Genomic DNA, 19447 nt, shown 5'->3' with positions numbered 1-19447 from the left:
TCCTACTTTCACCCACCTGATGCTGTTCCACCAGCACCTTCTAGTCTGATCCACCCTAAGCACAGCAACAGATGCCTGTCTCCTGGGAGACACGGTCAGTCTGATCAATACCCTTTTTTTTATAAAAAAAAAAAAAACACAACAACAATAATAATAAAGCCCAATCACCAAGGAGACAGACACATGGTACAAAATGGCACAGCCCACCCTAAATGACTGGACCTGCTGATCAACACATCTTTCACTTTCTTTTTTTCCCCTGGCAACTTGCTGACAGCTTACTGATCACACATGACTGGTAGCATACTGCAATTAAGGAGGTCCCTTCCAAAGCACCAGTGGTTTGTTGAGTGTTCAGCTGTGCCTTGAATTTCAGTCATTCAACATAGATACTGAAATTCCATGACGAGTTGAGAAGGGAAAGGAGGAAACACTAGACATGGTGAGAAAAGGAGGGATTTTAATGAACAAAAAGAAAAGGCATAATTCCAGAAAGGAATATAACTCCAAATAAACATATTATGTCGGAAACAACATTGTCGTGAGCTTACTTTGTGTGGTACTCCGTCCCTGAGTTTGCCATTGACTGTGTGTGTTCCTGATTTCCAGATTGTGTCTATCTGTGTTGCTAAGTGAAAGTGAAGTGATTTGTGATACACAGCAGCACAGCACACAGTCCACACAGTGAAGTGTGTCCTCTGCTTTTAATCCTTTTAATGCTTTCCATCATCCTTAGTGAGTAGCGTGCAGCCATGAATGGTGCCCAGGGAGCATTGTGTGGGAATGATGCTTTGCTCAGTGGCACCATGGTGGTTCAGAATTCAAACCCACAACCTTCCAATTATGGATCTGCTTCCTTTCCCCCTAGGCCACCACTGCATAAATCTATCCTGGTTGTGTCTTGTCCCTGTTGGGTCATTGTACCCTGCCCAATGTGCTATGTGTTTTGTAGTGGAATTGTCACGGGTCCCGATTGTCCACCACAGAGACAGGGAGCATTGGGGTGGCCAGGGGAGCGACCAACAACCAACAACAACAGTTATTTCTTATATAGCCCAAAATCACATACAGTATGTCTCAATGGGCTCTGAAGAAGCCCAATGGCAGCCAACCATCCGGCTGTGCTGGTTCATTGTACGTACATTGTAATTGTACATTGCTACCTGCTGTTTTCGTTAAACTCTCTTTGGCCCTTGACTCACACTTCATGGATTACCCTTGCTGTCTGACTTGTCCTTGCTGTGATTGACCCTTACCTGTTCCATGCTCACGTTTCCTTCTCTGTGATTCTGTCTGACTGATCTCGTTGTTGCTGAACCCTTGCTGCCTCATTATGTCTCCCATTCCCACTGGGTAACATCTCTTGTGCCATGCCCCCAATCTCCACAGCTTCGATCCCCACGTCCGTTACCACCCTGGCTCCACCCCTTTCTGTTCAATGGTATTTCTCACACCTGCCGTGGTTTCCTGACCCAGTGTCAGCTGATCCTGTGCCTTCAGGCAAGTCAGTTCCCCAATGAGGAGGCAGGGGTGAAGTTTACCATCCCCACCTATTTGAACATGCTCTGGACTGCCTCTATTGAATAACCACAACCCTGTCTGGAGTTTGGTGGTGGATTTCATGTCCCTGATTCAAGAGGTGTTTTAGGTGCCCACACCGCCTCAATTCTTCTGCATGGGTTCAATATCTGGATGGACATCCTGGACATGTTTACTTTCAGACCATTCCGGTCCAACTGATGACCAACCATGACCATTTTGAGGAGATCGCTTCTCGCTTCATCACCCCATGACCCTGTGATCTTGGAGTACACCTGGCTGTGCACAACCCACACATCAATGGGAGGTGCAGGACCCTGGAAAGACCCATGCCAGGTACCATGGTAAAGGCCAAGCCTCCTACCAAACAACACTCATCACCAAGCACCATGACCCTTGACAAGACACACCCATCATCAAGCACCCTGCCAAGCCATGCCCATTGTCAAGTGCCACACCATCCCCCATACCAAGCCACGCCCATCATCAAGCACCTTGCCAAGCCACCTCCCTTGCCAAGTACCACACCCCTTGCCAAGCCACGCACGTTGCACGTTGCACGTTGCCAGGTGTCACCCCCTCTTGCCACACTCATGATCAAGTGCCACACCCCTTGGCAAACCTCGACAGTTGTCATAAGCATCACCCCTTATCAAGCCACGCCTACCACCATGGGCCACGCCCTAGTCAAGGACTGCAGAATCCTGCCTTGCTCCATGTGGCCTGCCCAGCAACTTTCATCACCCCATTCCTTGGTCTGAAGCAAGCTCCCCTTTGATTCCCATTCCAGCTGAGTACCAGGATCTGGCTGGGGGGTTGGACAAGGATCAAGCAACATCATTGCCCCCGCATCGGCCCTTCAACCTGGCCATCAACCTTCTGCCTGTAACCACGCCACACAGGAGCCATTTATACTCCCTGTCACAAGCTGAACATCAGGCCAAGTAGGTGCCACTGAGGTGCTACTGAGCAAAAGCACCATCCCCACACACTGCTCACCAAGGGTTATGGGGTAAAAGATAATGACACATTTTGTAGCGTGCTGTGCCGCAATGTTTCACAATGTCAGTCACTTCACTTTCAAAAACTGCTATCCTGCATGAATATGAGTTGCAAGCGCTTCTATGGTCTTAGAAAGAGTAAGCGCTTATATGTGGAGTTGCTTTGATCGATGGTGTTTGTCACAAGGAGTTAATTTTGTTGAAAGAGTTCATGAACTGTGTCCTTAGCTCTGTCACCACCTATTTCAGTGACCAAAATGTGACCACTCTAGCACAAGCTACTGTATATTGAGTGAGTTCTGATGGCTTAGGTTGAGATTGTGCTGATGGGTAAGGTTGATGGTTTAAATGCAGAGGACACATTTCTTTGTGTGCACCATGTGTGCTGCAGTGTTTCACAGTGACCATCACTTCACTTTCACTTATGCACAAGAATGTGTTTGTTTCACTTGTTACAGTGATCCATCTGCTCTGATTCACTCAAAGATCCACTCATGACCCAACATTGTCACCAAATTACACTCATGAGTGTTTTTACTGCCATGAGGTTGGTCACCTTAATGCTGTGTGTAAGGGTGAATTGGGGAAAAACAACAGCCAAAAAGAGTTGGTTTCGAGAACAGTAATGTGGATTCCGTTGTTGATTCAAGTTATAAACCATTCCTGTTTGACAGGACCAACTTCTCATTGTGGTTCGGATGTGCATGTGCAAGGCATTGATTTAAATCATTTAAAAAGTGCTGTTACACAGCGTAGACCTAGACTGTGGTTTAGTGTCAGGGGTGGTTCTGTGGGCTGCATGCGCAGATATGTTGCTGTAGTGGGTAGCGGGAGAGAGAGTTTAATTTTGTACCATGCAAGTGGTGCGAAGAGGGGATCTGGAGCAGTGGGGACCAGATGCAGTTTACAATGGGTGAAGGGTTATAGTTGTGCTAGTGTCAGAGCTGTGGGAAAAGTGCAGTTTAGAATTGCCAAGAGCTGGGCTGAGGTCAAGTTTGAGAAGATCCGTCAGACCGAAGGGGCATGCAGGAAGAGGAGTTGAGATGAATCCACTATTGAAAGGCTATCCACAGATTCAGGCCAGGTCACAATATACAAATAAACAATACAACCATCACCATGAGGATCAATGAATGAGCAATGCTCACATAGGCACAACTGTTTTTATTTCTCCTCTTCTTTTTTGCCTTCATGGTGATTTGTGGAGTGTGACAAATGTGACAGTTCACCCTACAAAGACCTCTCTCTTAATTGTGTGGTAACACAAGCTCAAGCACAGAATTACGGATATGTGATAGGTTTTTCTGATGTGTTTATGTCATTAGATCCCCACGTAGTTCCAGCACATACCACACTGAGTCACAAGGTGCTTTAGAGCGGTTTCACCCAATGCTTAAATCCATACCTATTGTCAAGATCCAGCAAAGGAGTGGGATGAAGGTCTCCCCCTTTTGCTGTTCACAGAATGTGAAATGACACAGGAATCTGTAGGTTTCTGTCCGGCTGTCTTAGTATTTGGACATTTGGTCCCTGAAGGTGCTGCATGACCAGTGGCATTCCGAAAATTTGGTTCCACTTCCTAACATCTTAGATTATGTGAGTTTGCTCATCTTCGATCCAAACGAAGATTAAACTTTTTTATGATTTTAAGTCTGTGGCTCACTCATTTCAGCAAGGGTAAAGTTAATTACGTATCATTGGGTCTACTCAAAAACTCTCAGGCTCTTAAGAAGAGGAAGACTAAACTGAATGATACTGGTTATATTATCCATATACCTGATAAGAGACGTAAAACTCATGCGAGTCGTATTGATATGTTGAAAACTTACGTGGTTAACAGTAAGGAGAGCTTGATTATTTCTGCTGTGCTGGTTGCCATGGTGGTGGCTGGTGGTAATCATTTTCCCCTGATAAAGATGATCTCCATCTACATGACGTCCCTATTTCAAGGACTAATTTTCTGAACTTTGAGATTCTGACCTAGACTGATGCTGACAGGTGAGTGGATCATCAGGAGGTACAAGAGTTAATTGCAGAATTGTCTGTGTTGTTTTCTGATATACCTACTTATACTAATGTGATCAGTCATGATATTGTTGCAGGAAATCATGCCCAATTAATCAGCATGCATATTGACCCCAAGCAGCAGTGATTGGAGCTCACCCCTGTATCCTGCTAGTGCATTTTTGTAGGGTCCTGATCACCCTAGATTAGTGAGCGGCACCGGTCAGTGGTCAGGACCCAATACTCGTGTAAATGGGTGTCACCTGGTTGAGCCCTAGGCATCACAGACACTGGACTTTAGAGAGCTGATATAATATAATCAGGCAGTCTTTTTGAAATGTAAAACTGATGCAAAATACAACATTAATTTTACCATTGACCACATCATCATTATAGTAAAGACAATTCTTTATGTATGCAGAAACAGTAGAATTGCTGGTACTCTCTAGTGGTTACAGGCATCAAATACCCCTGTAGCACCCTCTCAGTACTGTAGCCATTTAGTACTCAAATGAAGGCACACATAAACACAATGGGGGGAAATAATTATTTGATCCCCATCTGAATTCGTAGGTTTGCATTTTGCAATAAAATAATTTGCATTTTTATGAATCAAATAAGCATTTGATCCCTTTTACAAAATGTGTTTTAGCACTTGGTGGCAAAACCTTTGTTGGCAATTATAGAGGTCAGAGGTATCTTGTAGTTTGCCAGAAGGTTTGCAAATATCTCATGGGGGATTTAGTCCCACTCCTCTTCGCAGATCCTCTCCAAGCCTTTTTCTGTGCCCTAGTTCATCCATTTTATGCGGTGCAGTTGTCCTGTCAATTTTGCGGAAAAAAACCCACAAAGCATAATGTTTCCACCTCTATGTTTGATGGTGGAGATGGTGTTCTTGGAATTATAGGTAGCATTCCTCCTACTCCTCCAAATACAGCAAGCTGAGTTGATGCAAAAGAGCTTGATTGTGGTCTTATCCGACCCAAAGACTTTCACCCAGTCCTTCTCTGAATCATTTAGATGTTCAGTGGCAAAGCTGTACATGTGCATTCTTGAGCAGGGGGACCTGGTGGGCTGCAGGATTTCAGTCCTTCATAGCATAATGTGTTAACTGTTTACTTGGTGGTTATGGTCCAAGCTGCCTTGATATCATTCACGAGTTGCTCCTGAGTAGTTCTGGGCTGTTTCAACACAATCACTGAACTGAAACTGTGTTTTATGATTCTTCCATTTGCAAATAATTGCCTCAATACCTGGTTCAATACCAGAACCTGGAGCACTGATGTAGGTACACTTACATAGGGATGATGTCCCTTGCAATCAGTGCTCCACCATCGTCAGGTGTGCGTGGTCTAAATGGGATCCACTGTGACAGCCATAAATTATGCTAATTGATGGGAGATCAAATATATGTTTCATTCATGAAAATGCAAATGAATTTAAAAAATGTATGCAATGCTTTGTTTTTTTTTTGTTGTTCTGTCTCTCAATGTAAACCCACCATTGAACGACTGATGATTTATTTGTAAGAAGGCAAATAATTATAAACCTTTTGCAAATGATGTAATGATCAATACTTTAATAAAAATGAAGGGTAGGTCAAATACCTACAAGAATTACAGCCACTTTTATCCAGTCACAGTTGTCATTTCAGAATGTGTATCTTTAAATGCAAATGAGGATGAGAGAGGTGGAAAAAGGAGGAGAGTGGCCTATAGAAGAACATTTGGGGAAATTACATCATCTAGACTTCCAGTTTACAGCAAACAGGAAGTCGTGTTTGCGTCTTTTCAGAAAAAAAAATTATCCCACTGATTCTTCAGAGACAAAAACAATTGTGTTCATTTTTACATCCAATCACTGAGCAATTGCAATGGTTTGCACGTTTTCAAGCCAGCTCGGTGGAGTTCTTCTCAGTGAAGCACTCAATCCTGAAGAGGCTTAAAATTCGGGGCTCAGCATGGCAGTGGTTTGCTTCCTACCTTGATGAGCGATCTTACCAAGTGACTTGGAAAGGATCCACCTCTACCTCACGTAGACTCTCCACTGGTGTCCCTCAAGGCTCGGTGCATGGTCCTCTCCTTTTCTCCCTCTACACGAGATCACTTGGTGAGGTCATTTCCTCACATGGATTATCCTACCACTGCTATGCTTATGACACACAACACCTCTTCTCCTTTCCTCCCTCTGACCTACATGTAGCTTCCAAAATCTCTGCATGTCTAACAGACATCTCGTCTTGGATGGCAGCCCATCACCTCCAACTCAATCCCACCAAAACTGAACTAATATTCATTCCAGCAGATTCTTCACCACATCAGGATCTTGCTAATTACCTGGACAACTCGCAGCTCTCTCCTTCTGCAACAGCCCGCAACCTTGGCGTAACATTAGACAACCAACTCTCCTTCTCAACTCACATCAGCAATCTTTCCCGCTCGTGTAGATTCCTTCTCTACAATATCAGACGAATCTGCCCTTATCTGTCAACCCAGGCCACCCAACTACTGGTTCAGTCCATAGTAATCTCAAGACTGGACTACTGTAACTCCCTTCTAGCTGGTCTACCACTATGTACCATGGTAACTTAAGCATGTTGTAAGTCGCTCTGGATAAGGGCGTCTGCCAAATGCCGTAAATCTAAATGTAAATGTAAATGTAAATGTAGGGGAGGGGTAGGAAATTCTCTTGTTGGACAAAGCTTGAGAAAGGGGATGTAACCTTTCCACTTATGATGACATAAGGGGAGACGTTCCAGATCCGACTGTATGAGCTGCCGCTCTCTGAATGACAAAGCAGAATGGCCAAAGAACTCTTTACATCTGTCACCATTTCTAGCCACTGCAGGATGATAGACAGGATAGGGGAACTCATATTAATGTTAAATAATCTCACAAAGTGAAAATTTCAGAATTGGGGACCTTCAAGTGTCTTGCACAGGGACACAATGGCAGTAAGTGGGCTTTCTTCAGGTCCATAGGTGAGCATGTAACCCAAGTTATTATCACCCTAATACTAACACTGCATGGAAGTTCTGGTGATTTGCAATACAGCTGTAGTTCTAGGATATTATATGTCTGTGCCTCCTTTAATGGTTTTGTGGGTTGCTATATCATTGAGTATTGTATACTAATTGTATACAATACTCATAATTTCTATTACAATTAAAATACTCAAAATGTCTGAAAGTGAAGTGACTGTCATTGTTAAACACTGCAGCACAGAACATGGTGCACATAGCAAAATGTGTCCTCTGCATTTAATCAATCACCCTTTGCAAGCAGTGGGGAGCCATAAACCTCAGTGGCATTGTGGCGGTTCAGGATTCGATACTGCAACCTTCTGATTATTAATCTGCTTCATTACTCACTAGGCCACCACTGCCCCTGTTAAAGGCTACAACAATTCTCATCTGGTTGGCCAAAGGCAACACAAAGGAGATATACAATGCAAAGACAATGCAGTGATGGTGATGTTTCTCTCAAGACGTTTGCAGCATTTTCACATCCCAAATGGACTGAGCAGAATCTGCACATTCACAGACTCATGACTTAGCATTGAATACAAAGCTGGTTAAATGCCTGAAATGGCCCCTGTGTTCTGTCTGTTCAATAGCCCACAGGAATCCATCAGAGTATTGGGCACATTCAATGCAATAGAACCCAAACACTCATAAAGTCTCAAGGATTCATGAGTGACTGTAACATATTTACTTGCTGGATGTAGTAAATTTCCACTGCACAATAGGTGGTGAGACAAATTCTTTGGCCAAAGGCTTTGATGGTTTCAGCATGATAATAATTTTTATTAGTGTGTTTGAGTTGCTACTGGACATGACATTAAATGCTGAACATTAATTACAATATCTTATACAAATGGTGGCATAACAATGACAAAACCTGCCAGAATGAAACTTTTCTGGAGGAAAACCTATGGACCTGTTCTCACTTTAAAGACTATAAAATGTATTTTCTGTCTCCAAGTAAGAAGACCCTAAGAAATCATTCTTCTTGTATTGTAACACATTTTAAAAAGCTTTGTATTAAAGACAGATTACACATCGAGACTTCCTTGTCGTATATATAAGAAATGTCCATGTTTAAGCATTTGTCAGTCACGTGTTGTTTGTTGAAAAAATGATCTAATCCTCCTTTTTTTCATTAAAAATTCTTAGGAAAAAAGTCACCATTGTAATAAAACAATGGCAGACAATTCTCTAAAAATTGTGTTTTTTTCCTAAAATGCACTTTGTTTCACAAAAGTTATGCATCACCTGTCAAAGACTGATGCATCTAGTAGGAATATTCTGCACCCTGGATATAAAATAACATTGCATACCTGTCAAAGACTGATGCATCTAGTAGGAATATTCTGCACCCTGGACATAAAATAACATTGCATAGTGCATTGCATATCCTATGTACAGTATTAGTGACCCTAGTAATGTGGCACTATGGTCGTGCTGCATATTCCTTTGTTACTGAAACTGGAATGAGGCAGAAAAATACAGGTTTAAGGGAACTGCCTCAGCTAAAACCTTGACCTGATCCACAAGTATGAAGAAACCCAATAAAGAGTTCCATGATGTATACAACTACATATTGAAAAAAGCGGCCTTTAACATTCAAACTGAAACAGAACATTTCAATTCAAATTTACGCACCAGTTAACCTATCTATTTGCGAGCAATCCGATTTTGTCTTTCTTTAAACGCACATAGATTTTTCTCTCTTGCTCGCTCTCTCCCTGAAATATTTTGTTTAATCGTGTGAAATAATGCAAAGCTCCATTCTAGCATTACGCCTGCAGAATAGCTCGCTCAACAGCACATTTTTTGCCTAACATCAATGGTTCATTAATCATCACGTACATAAACAGAACTGAAAGCTCCTCTGCCGGCACAGCCAATCAACGAGCCGTTGCCAAGGAAACAACCTCTACCCTTGAGAGGCTTTTCATAGATTTTTTTTTTTTTCTTTTAGTTGATGTTCCCCTTCATTCCCGGAATAGTCTGGCTGTGGTTTGATAAAGGGAGAGATGCTGCGGCTGCGACAAACGGCGGCGAGTGCTTGTCTTTCAGATGCACACGCGTCGGTGTAAATAGTCTGACCAGAAGCGGGTGCTGCGGGTGCGACAGGGCTTCACGCAAACCAATCATGTGCTTCTGAACAGGGGGGAAAGGGTCTTTAATAAAGGGGTAGAGGAGCAGAGCTAATTTGCTAGCCTGTCTGCTTGGTTGGAGGTGGGGGTGAAGAGGGAAGATCGGAGGTTTGGTAAAGTTTGGCTTTTGACTGAAAAGTCCAGTTGACCAATTTTTTCCACATCTAATCTATAGGTTCCTGGGTTTTATTCTGGAATTTAGATGGATTGTGTGTTTTGTTGTGTCATATTTGTTGCTTACAAAAATCAAAGTCTTAATATTATGACTCAATGATTATGACTACTACATAGCAACACTAATACAAATAAATTCAAGCAAATTCCTGCCTAGGGTATTTATGGCTGGTGTAATTTGCTGTTCGGACACGCTAATTACTGGTCAGTGTTTCATCGCAACAAATTTTCAAATAAAGGCAGGCTGTCATGTCTTCAGGTGCTTGGGTGAAGGAGTTTTTTTATGAAACAGAAAGAAAAACAAGGCACTAGAGCCTTGTGACAGAACAAGAACAAACTGAAACCAACTTGTAGGCGTGTGTCTGGACGTCAGGAAAGAACACAAAAGTAACATTCAGTCCACATTAATGCTGCCGCAGCCACTGGGTGCTGAATTCCCTCTTTTAATGGGTCCTTATCACTCCTGTTTAATTAGCGTCAGCTGGGAGTGATCAGGACACATCCTCCTGAGTTCCAGACATGTCATAGCATGCACGGTGGGACCCTGCGTCATGCTCCCACAATTTAGCCTCGTTGCTGCTGACTTATTACTCCAGCTTGTCCTCTCGACCACTCACCCATGGTCTTGCCCACTTCCAGGTTTTGCAGTCTTCGTTGGGCCCACACACTCGCCATGGCTCGATTTGCCGCTGCATGACCCCCTCATATGGGTGGCACCACTCTCTCTGATTGTAGGGGTCGTCCCCTACCACAGCTCGCAACAGCATGACCCGCTCCCAAGGCCTGCACTCCTGGGCTCCTCACTGAAGTCAGCGCGACTCGGGGTCCTCTTCTGTGTTTTTCGCCGTCTTTGCTCAGAAGCTTCACATTTTTATTAAACACAAAGTAAAACAAAAACAAGAGGGCCAAAAAACAGAACAGAACATGAGCAAACTAATTGTTTTTAAATATGTGAAAAAACTAGTAGATTCTTTAAAAGTACTTTAAAAGTGTCAACGGCAGTCATGAAATTAAACATAAACGTAATCATAAAACATAAAAAAATTCTTACAATTACAAAGAAGATGTGTAGTCATTTACATTCTTCTTTTTAGAAAAAGACCCATTATGAATCAAATTCTTACTGATAAAATACTTGGCTATAAAAATGGTCATAGCAGGAACTGATAATTTTGGAAGAACCCTTGACTGGACACCCTGGCCTAATTATCCTCTTATGATCTTTATGAAAGTGATTGTTTTTTGTCATTGAGATACACAGCATAGCACAGCACAGGGTGCACACAACGGAAAGTATCCTCTGCATTTAACCCATGACCCTAAGTGAGCATTAGGCAGCTATGAAATGCCCCCAGGAAGAGGTGTGCCTCAATTGTACTTTGATGGTTCGGGATTTGAACCAAAACATTCAAATCAAAACTTTGATTACGAGGCCACCACTACCCTGTGATTTATGCGAAGTTTTGCTTTGCTTGGAAAATTATTTTAATGTGCAGCAAAGGTGCTGTGATAAAAAGTGCTTTATAAATAAATATGGTATGGTATGGTATATAGTTACTTGCTAATAGCTGTATAAAAAGTTTTGAAGTACTTCTGTATAATGTAAATAAGGTTGCAGAATGCCTGCCTCAAGATGCTGTACTGTATTTAAGACACGTTTAATATGCCACAATTTCAAAACAAGCAAAACAAACCAGTTTCTGTGCTATTGGTTTTACAGGTTATACTTAGAGGTTACACTGATTACGTGGCACATCACAAACTGGTTCATAGAATTGAATTTAAATTCATTATAATTGCATCACTACATTTTCCCTTTACTTTATGTGTATTTGGTATTGTTAATGTCTATCTAATCTATTCTGACATTCATTTATCTGTGATTTCATGTCGCAAATGTTTTTACACCACCAACACTTTATGCGGTGGGCTCCTCCATTTTAGCCCAGCAGTGTGGGCTGTGCTGAGCGCTGCAGTTAAACAGAGATGCTGGTCCAGAATGATCCAGAACAGAGTCATAAATGGCCACTGAGGCATGATTTTACAGAAATTGACAATGTGACCTTCCAGCAAAGCAGATGACAGAACATTTGTGATGTTTTGTCTAACAGTTTTTGGGCATGCTTAAATATATGTCCTCAGATAAATCTAATTTGAGAAAGATAATCACAACAATTCTTTTGCATAAATTTCAAGGTTAGCTTGTGTCGTAAAGGCATATGCCCTGGCAGAGTGCAGGGAGGGCATTTGCGAGGGTATCTTTGGATTTGGAAAGGACGGGTGAGAGGTACAGGGTGTGGTGGCAGCACACAAGCGATTTTCAGCTCCACCTAGCCGTGCCTATCAGGAGGCAGCCATGGCACATCCCCTGTGCCGTGATTTTAGCCACGGTGTGGGTGCATCAGATCTGGCAGAGGTTGGCTCTGGGAGCCAAAGCGCTGCAAACACAAACACTTTTTGCAGACACACACTCGCATGCACACACACACACACACACACACACACACCGACTGCTGGAAGCCAGACAATTAAGGGGATAGAAGACGGCGCATTTGCATACATATTAAAGTGAGACCGTTATAGAAGAGAAAGGGAGAGTGAGTGAAAGTAAGAGAGCGAGCAAGGGAGAGAAGGAGAGAGGGAGTGACTAGCTTGTATGAGCCCTTCTCATAGATCTCTTTCATCAAAACATACAGGGCCCCGCCTTTCCCTGTGCATAAATCTGCATCTCCTTACTGAAACACACACCCAGGGTGTGGGCACCAGAGGGAAACAAGAGGCCAGAGAATGGCACCTCAAAGAGAGCCGACGTGCCTTCACAGCACTGCGTTCAACAGCCGCAGTAACATTGCTTCGCTTATGGACTTTGGTACTAATGTAATATTATTTCAATAGTGACCACAGTGGTAGTGTTCAAGAGGCTTAAGCCCATCCTGCTACTTATAAATCATTGTACAGGTATTAGTTCATTAATGAGTAATATCCATTAAGTCATATAATTAGCTGGAAAAATCTGTTAATAATCCCTTTTTATAAAGATACATTATTAGTAGTAGTAGTAGCAGTAGCAGCATTACTATGGTTTAGTTTTCTTAATCAGGTAATTGAAAACAATAGTTTGAATAAATATTCTGCCTGACAGTGTTTACCAATGCCTTTACATTTTTGTGGCTTACAATCAGTAGTTACAGGGACAGTCCCCCCGGAGACACTCAGGGTTAAGTGTTTTGCTCAGGGACACAATGGTATTAAGTGACATTGTGATCTGGTTCTTAGACGAGTGTGTTACCCACTAGCTACTACCACCTTCTCCTATGTGTGTTTTCCGATACGAAATACAATTTAAACTTTCAGAAATGTACAAACACCCTGCACAAATTCCATAGTTCTAAATAAAACAATGCCACCGAATCATGAAGAAACAAATGTGTAGGTTAATTAGTTATAAATTGTAGTACTATAGTACAAAGGCCATAATGAGTGCAGAATCCTTGTGAATCATTGAGAGAGACAGAGGAAATTGTGTTACTTTTTGGTGGTGGGGGGTTAAATATATGATGGCAATAATTGTGAAACAACCTTACTACAACATGCTAGAAGAACACATTTTTTCTAAAATTAAATGAAGTAAGAGTGGAAGGTAAGGGCAGAAACGGTAAGAGTTGCAGCATGACAAGTCCCTCTGCAGTTTTGTCAGTGTTGGTGACGGCAGTGCTATGTACTGGCCTTGTCCGTCACAGCAACCGTTGCCGTGGAGGCTGCAATTGATGGCTGTAACAGCAGCTGTCGCTGCACAGCACTGAGCGTAAGAAAAAGAAGCAGACGAAGAAGAAGAATAGTTGCCCTGAAACGGAGAGGGAGGGAGCTTGAGACAGTGGGAGAGTGAGCAAATAAATAAATAAATATAAAACAGTGGAGGGAGAGCGAGTGAGTGAGCAAGGAAGAGAGTGTGGTCGAGGGAGGGTGCGAGGGAGCACAGGGGAAGGGAATGCAGAGGAAAGCTGGTTTTGATTGTAATAAGAGAGGCCCAGCTCTGTTCTGTCAGGCTCAACTTGCTCTGCAATTGCCGCCACCACGTCCATTCTCCCCGCTCACGCATTGCACACATTCCTGCCTAACCTCAGAGACAGAGAGGGGGAACACCAACAGAGAGAGAGAGAGAGTTAAACATATAAAAACCAAAATATGTACAGTGAAATGTGTATTAGTAGGTGAAATGTGCGTAGAGGCACACATACTGAAAAAGAGACGCCGTTAAGAGAGAGAGTTAAGATCTAGGCTAGACATTATTCAGGGCACACTTTAACCAGTGCAAAGGTAAACCAGACAAGAACGACACAATAGCACCAGCAGTCCTAAATATCAGAGCAGTTTGAAATGTTTTTTCTTTTTGTTTTTTCGCCCTTCAAGCAAACAGAGGAATGAAGCCGACTGACGTAAACATGAGTAACAATGCAAACATTGAAGAAATAGACTTACAGAGATCATGGACAAACAACCACACAGAGATATAAGTCAACAAATAAATACATGCAATTTTTGATATTTTACAATAATGGACAATTTTCATTCCTGCAATTCAATCTAATGGCACCTACAGACATAGAGAATAACTCTATAACACACACACACATACACAGACACACTTAAAGCAAGGAAGGGAGTCAGGGAGCATTTCCTGCCACAGGATTTGAAACTGGAGATCCTTCAGCTGTGGTCTCCCGTCTCCTCCCTGGATCTCCAACGCTGAATGTGTGTGCATATGTGTATTCATGCTTGCGTCTGCAAGTGTGTGTGTGTGTGATGGATAGGATACCATGTTCAAATGAAAAGGCTACTCTTCAAGTTGTCCACTGTGTGCAGCTTTTAGGGCCTTTAGGGCTGTATTTATATGATTTCATGAATGAAGGAGTCTCAAGGGGCTTGAGTGAAAACTCAAAATATTGATCCAGACTGAACCAGCTCTTATCCTTGAATCGAGAGTATGGGCACAGTCTGAAAAATACTGAGAAAATGTGAATCTATACTTGAATAATATGCAGGTACATGAATCACATGACCATTTTTGATGCTTTGACGACTTTAGCGAGCAACACTGTGTTACTGTGTTTGGTTCACTAGTGAGACTTCCAGTGGGTGGCAAATGTCCACCATTTAATTTGTCCTTTTGGATTGTGGAGCATTGAGGAAATCCAATGTGGTAAAATCCACCAAGCCGTTCCACCAGTTAGCCATTGAGGTCTCATCCCAGCAAAGCTCACATACCCCTTCCAGCAAGACAAGTTAGTATGGATGCCAAATAGCTGAGACATTACCAGGCCTTTTGTTCATTTTGTGCTAGAAATAACCAGCAGCATATGATGTCTGTGATTATTTCACATAAATCAATAACTTGTTTGATTTAGTTGTGTTCCTCCAGAGCCCAAAAATGTTCACTACTCCCTGAACAGTTAATATTTGCATGGCAGTGGTGTAGTGGGAACTTGCTGATTCACAACAAGTAGATCTGGGTTCAAATTTTAGCCTGACTGCTCTTTGTGTGGAGTTTGCTTGTTCCAACAGTTTCTTTCCACAGTCAAGTGAAATGCATGTTAGGCGAAATGCATGTTAGCAATGGTTACCTGGAACTAGAGTGTGTTTTAGTGTTCCTTCTCAGTTAGCAGAGGTCTTCAAGGCAAGGTGGAATGGGTGGTAGTAGCCTAGTGGGTAACACACTTGCCTATTAACCAGAAGACCCAGGTTCGAATCCCACTTACTACCATTGTGTCCCTGAGCAAGACACTTAACCCTAAGTTGCTCCAGGGAGACTGTCCCTGTAACTACTGATTGTAAGTCGCTCTGGATAAGGGCGTCTGATAAATGCTGTAAATGTAAATGGAATGGTGGTATGAATGGCTGATGCTGATGTGAGAAGTAAGAGATGTAAGAGAATAGATCCATAGACTCTGATGTGGTTCTTCTCTCAGCTCCTGTAGCCTGACATCTGGAGACACTCCAGTCTACTTTTTTCAACCCAACCAGTCTCCACCCTCCCCCAGTACCACTTCCCTCCGACACTTCCTAATCACATCCATCTCTCCTTCACTCTCCAGCTGTGGTGTTTCTGGAGTGTTAGTGCTACAGCAAGTTTACATTTTACATATATTGATAATAAACCTGACAAATATAAATCAATAGATATAATCTACTGTATATTAAAAAAGAAATTTGATCTGCATTGAAGCAGAAATTAGTCCATAAAAGTTTAGCAGAGTTGATAATATCAGTGTAATTCTTTTGTTGTGGATATTTGTGTCAGTCCTTATTACTTAGTCCTTATTGCATTTTAGGCAAAAATGACTCCACCACAAAATATGCATTTGTCCTGTCTTGCAACACCATAATCCATACACAACACTTAGCAGAGCCAGTTATATTTTGTTATATTTCCACTTTATTTGTTGCAAGCTTGTAACAAATATTTCAACTACTAATATCCCCCAAACCCAAACTGAGACCTCAAACTGACTTTATACTCTCAACAATTCTTCAAAGCATTTGGGAAACTGGACCCGGGTCACTACTAGTCTATATTATAAGATATAAGTTAATGTGGTTTCACAGTGTTTTCATTTAGTTTTATTCCAATAGTCTAGCAAACAATGACATTATTTAACATTACATTATGTAACAGCGCAGATGTTACCAATATTCAATCTTGTATTTCAATTTACTTATTTCTTATTTATTCCATTTTCAAAATTGTACTTTATTAATGTAACAATTCAGGAACCATTAACACATGGCAATGTGTATAACTGGCCCAGTCTACTCTGTTATTGTACCCTCATGTCAGACATACACACACAAACACACACACACACTCAAAAAATACTTTTAATATCAATGCAGTTCCAAATGCAGTTCCCTTGATCTTAGATCAAGGAATTACAAACATCAATGCAGTTTAATAGCACTGTTGACTGTACAATCTGCATCAATATGTAAGGATCAAGTTCACATTCATAAATCAAGGTAATTTGTTGTTTTTTAAACGAACTGTGTGTTTGTTTAAACACTGCCTGATCTGCACAAATAGAAATTGCTGTGAATATGTTGAATGAACGGTATTCATTTGAATGAACAACAAATAACATGCACAACTCTACTGAATGCATCTCTCTAACACTGTGCAATTCAATGATGCTACATTTCGGACCCCTACAGACCAAATTAATGTGTTTATCCATTGTTTTTGGTTGGATTTGGTTAGTTGGAGTCACATCACTTCCACGATGTGACTCTTTCAAACTGTGACTGGTTTCTGATAAATCTCTAGCAATCCCCCACCGGATAAGCAAAGGACACCCTTTTCAAGGAAAAAAATTCATATATAGCTTCCGTTTCTGCCTTTTTGGTGGGTTTCTTCTCATACTGGAGACAATGTAACCCACAAGGCCCAGGCCTCACACTGTCTTCTGCAGTGTTCCCATCCACTGAGTGAGACAGTTCCACAGGTGGCTGCTGTTTTAAGCATGCACTGTCCTCCGGTCTGTAGGCGCGAGATAAGAGGAGCAGCTAATGCACAGGGCAGGACTCAGCTGTAAATAGCACATCCACAGCATTTAAATATTCTTTCAGGGGGCCCAGAATTCTTAGCCTTGACCCTCACATACTACACAGACTGTTTTAGGGAAAACAGATTGTAAGTTTGTAAGTGTGTTTTCTCCACATTTTATGGCAAGAAATAAAGCAGAGAGAGAGAGAGAGAAAATCCAATCAGCCATAGACAATCATATGCCTCGCAGTCCTGGGAGACACAGTAGGGCTTTTGTGAGGCAGGCATTACTGTACGGCAAATGTCTTCAAAGGTCAGTGGTCACCTTCAGTTCAGCCATGTTCCAACTGTGGAGGAGAGATGTTCCTTGGGCATAAGACATGCCAAAATTAGATTAGACATGCTAAATATATAGTTGTCCTTGGGCAGCTATGCCTTGCTCTTGAACATTTTGATCTAGGATCATTCTCTTTTCTTCTAGAAGAACGAAAATGGTTTTGCTACGCCCACTATTGGTTTTGACTATCCCTGCTACTCTTCCATGTGTTCTAATGAGTTTCAAATGAGCATTATCTGGCAGATGAAACTAAGAATTAAGAATGGGGTTGTCCTTGACACCCTGGCTTCCCACCACAAACCTCAGCTAATAGCTCCAGTCAGACCAGACCTCAACCATGTGGGAGGCCTCTTCTATTTTTCCTGTTTGCGCCCAGAACAGGAAAGACCAGGGCCCCTCCACACCATCAGGAACCTTAATCCAGAACCACTTCCAGCAAAGAACAGGAAAAAGGCAGGAGATGGAAACAGCATGCGCCTCCAACCTAATGCTGACAGTGAAGCTGTTGAAATGAATGGCTCATTCTATGCAAGTCACAGGGTGGCACTGGAGAGGAGCCAATAGGAACCGATGGTACTTGGGGAGATTAGGAGACTTTAGGTACTGGACTGAAGGACAAGACACCATCACTTCTACATTTGTAGAATCAAATGTTCCAGTAGTTGTTATGTCCTTGAAATGGCTGAGTATGCTTTAGAGAGGGTGTAGCTCAAGTATCTTGGAGGCCATGGCAGTCCACCAGAGACAAATTCAGATCTCATTGTGTCTCCCTGCCAAAGCAGTCTTGACTTGTCTGAATTCTCCTCTACATGTGTGTCCCATTAAATGTATGAATTTTCTGTTTTCAGGATCTCCGTTACATACATCTGCAAAACACATGACAAGAGAAGGACCCACGTATGGCCAAACTGGGTCTCTCTGGCGACAAAAACAAGCATGCTACAAACGTGGCCCTTCGCTGACTGATTTAAGAATGTGAGGAATCACTCCTGCACGAAGGAGGTTTGTGAAATTACTCTTGAGTGTTAATCTGCTTAATTGAAATTAATGGATGTTTCGATTCATGAGCCCGTTGTAAGTGAAAATGAAGCTTTGGGCATTCTGTATTTGCAAATTCTGTATCTGCAGGGCTCTGTTGGACGCTGCTCTACACCACATTCAGGAGTGATGCCTTCACCACTGGGATTTTTGGGTTTGTTGTATGATGAAAGGGCCAGGTTTCAGGATGTGTTCTGCATGTGATGCACGTACACTCCCGTTGATTGAGTTTTTCTCATTTGCCGTAAGCCTGGATAAAGAGCCAATGTAGAACTCAATGGCTCTGCAAATCCATTTGAAGACAAAAAGTGTCTGTGCTGTCAAATAAAAACCAACCAACAAACAAATAAATGCTCTTCCTCTGTGTGTGTTTTTTTTTTTAAATCTTTAGGATAATATAAAAATATATTCAAACACAGAGCCAACATTTTACTTAAAATAGACTGGCACTTTCATTACAGTACATTTATATATAATAAGGAATGTGTAAAGATAAAAAATGCCTCAAATTTAGAGAACAAAAGGATGTTATTGACAGCTCTGACTGCGATCGGTATCATCATGAAACTTTTGATTAAATGTTGGCCAACAATTTGATGCTTCTTTGTCCTCCTCTTTTTTTATTCAGGATTCTTAATTCTGCCCTCCCGCTGTCTG

This window comes from Denticeps clupeoides, chromosome 3, assembly GCF_900700375.1.
Source record: "Denticeps clupeoides chromosome 3, fDenClu1.1, whole genome shotgun sequence".
In the NCBI taxonomy this organism is placed as follows: domain Eukaryota; kingdom Metazoa; phylum Chordata; class Actinopteri; order Clupeiformes; family Denticipitidae; genus Denticeps; species Denticeps clupeoides.
The sequence above is the reverse complement of the archived record's forward strand: the minus strand, read 5'-3'. Positions refer to the sequence as shown.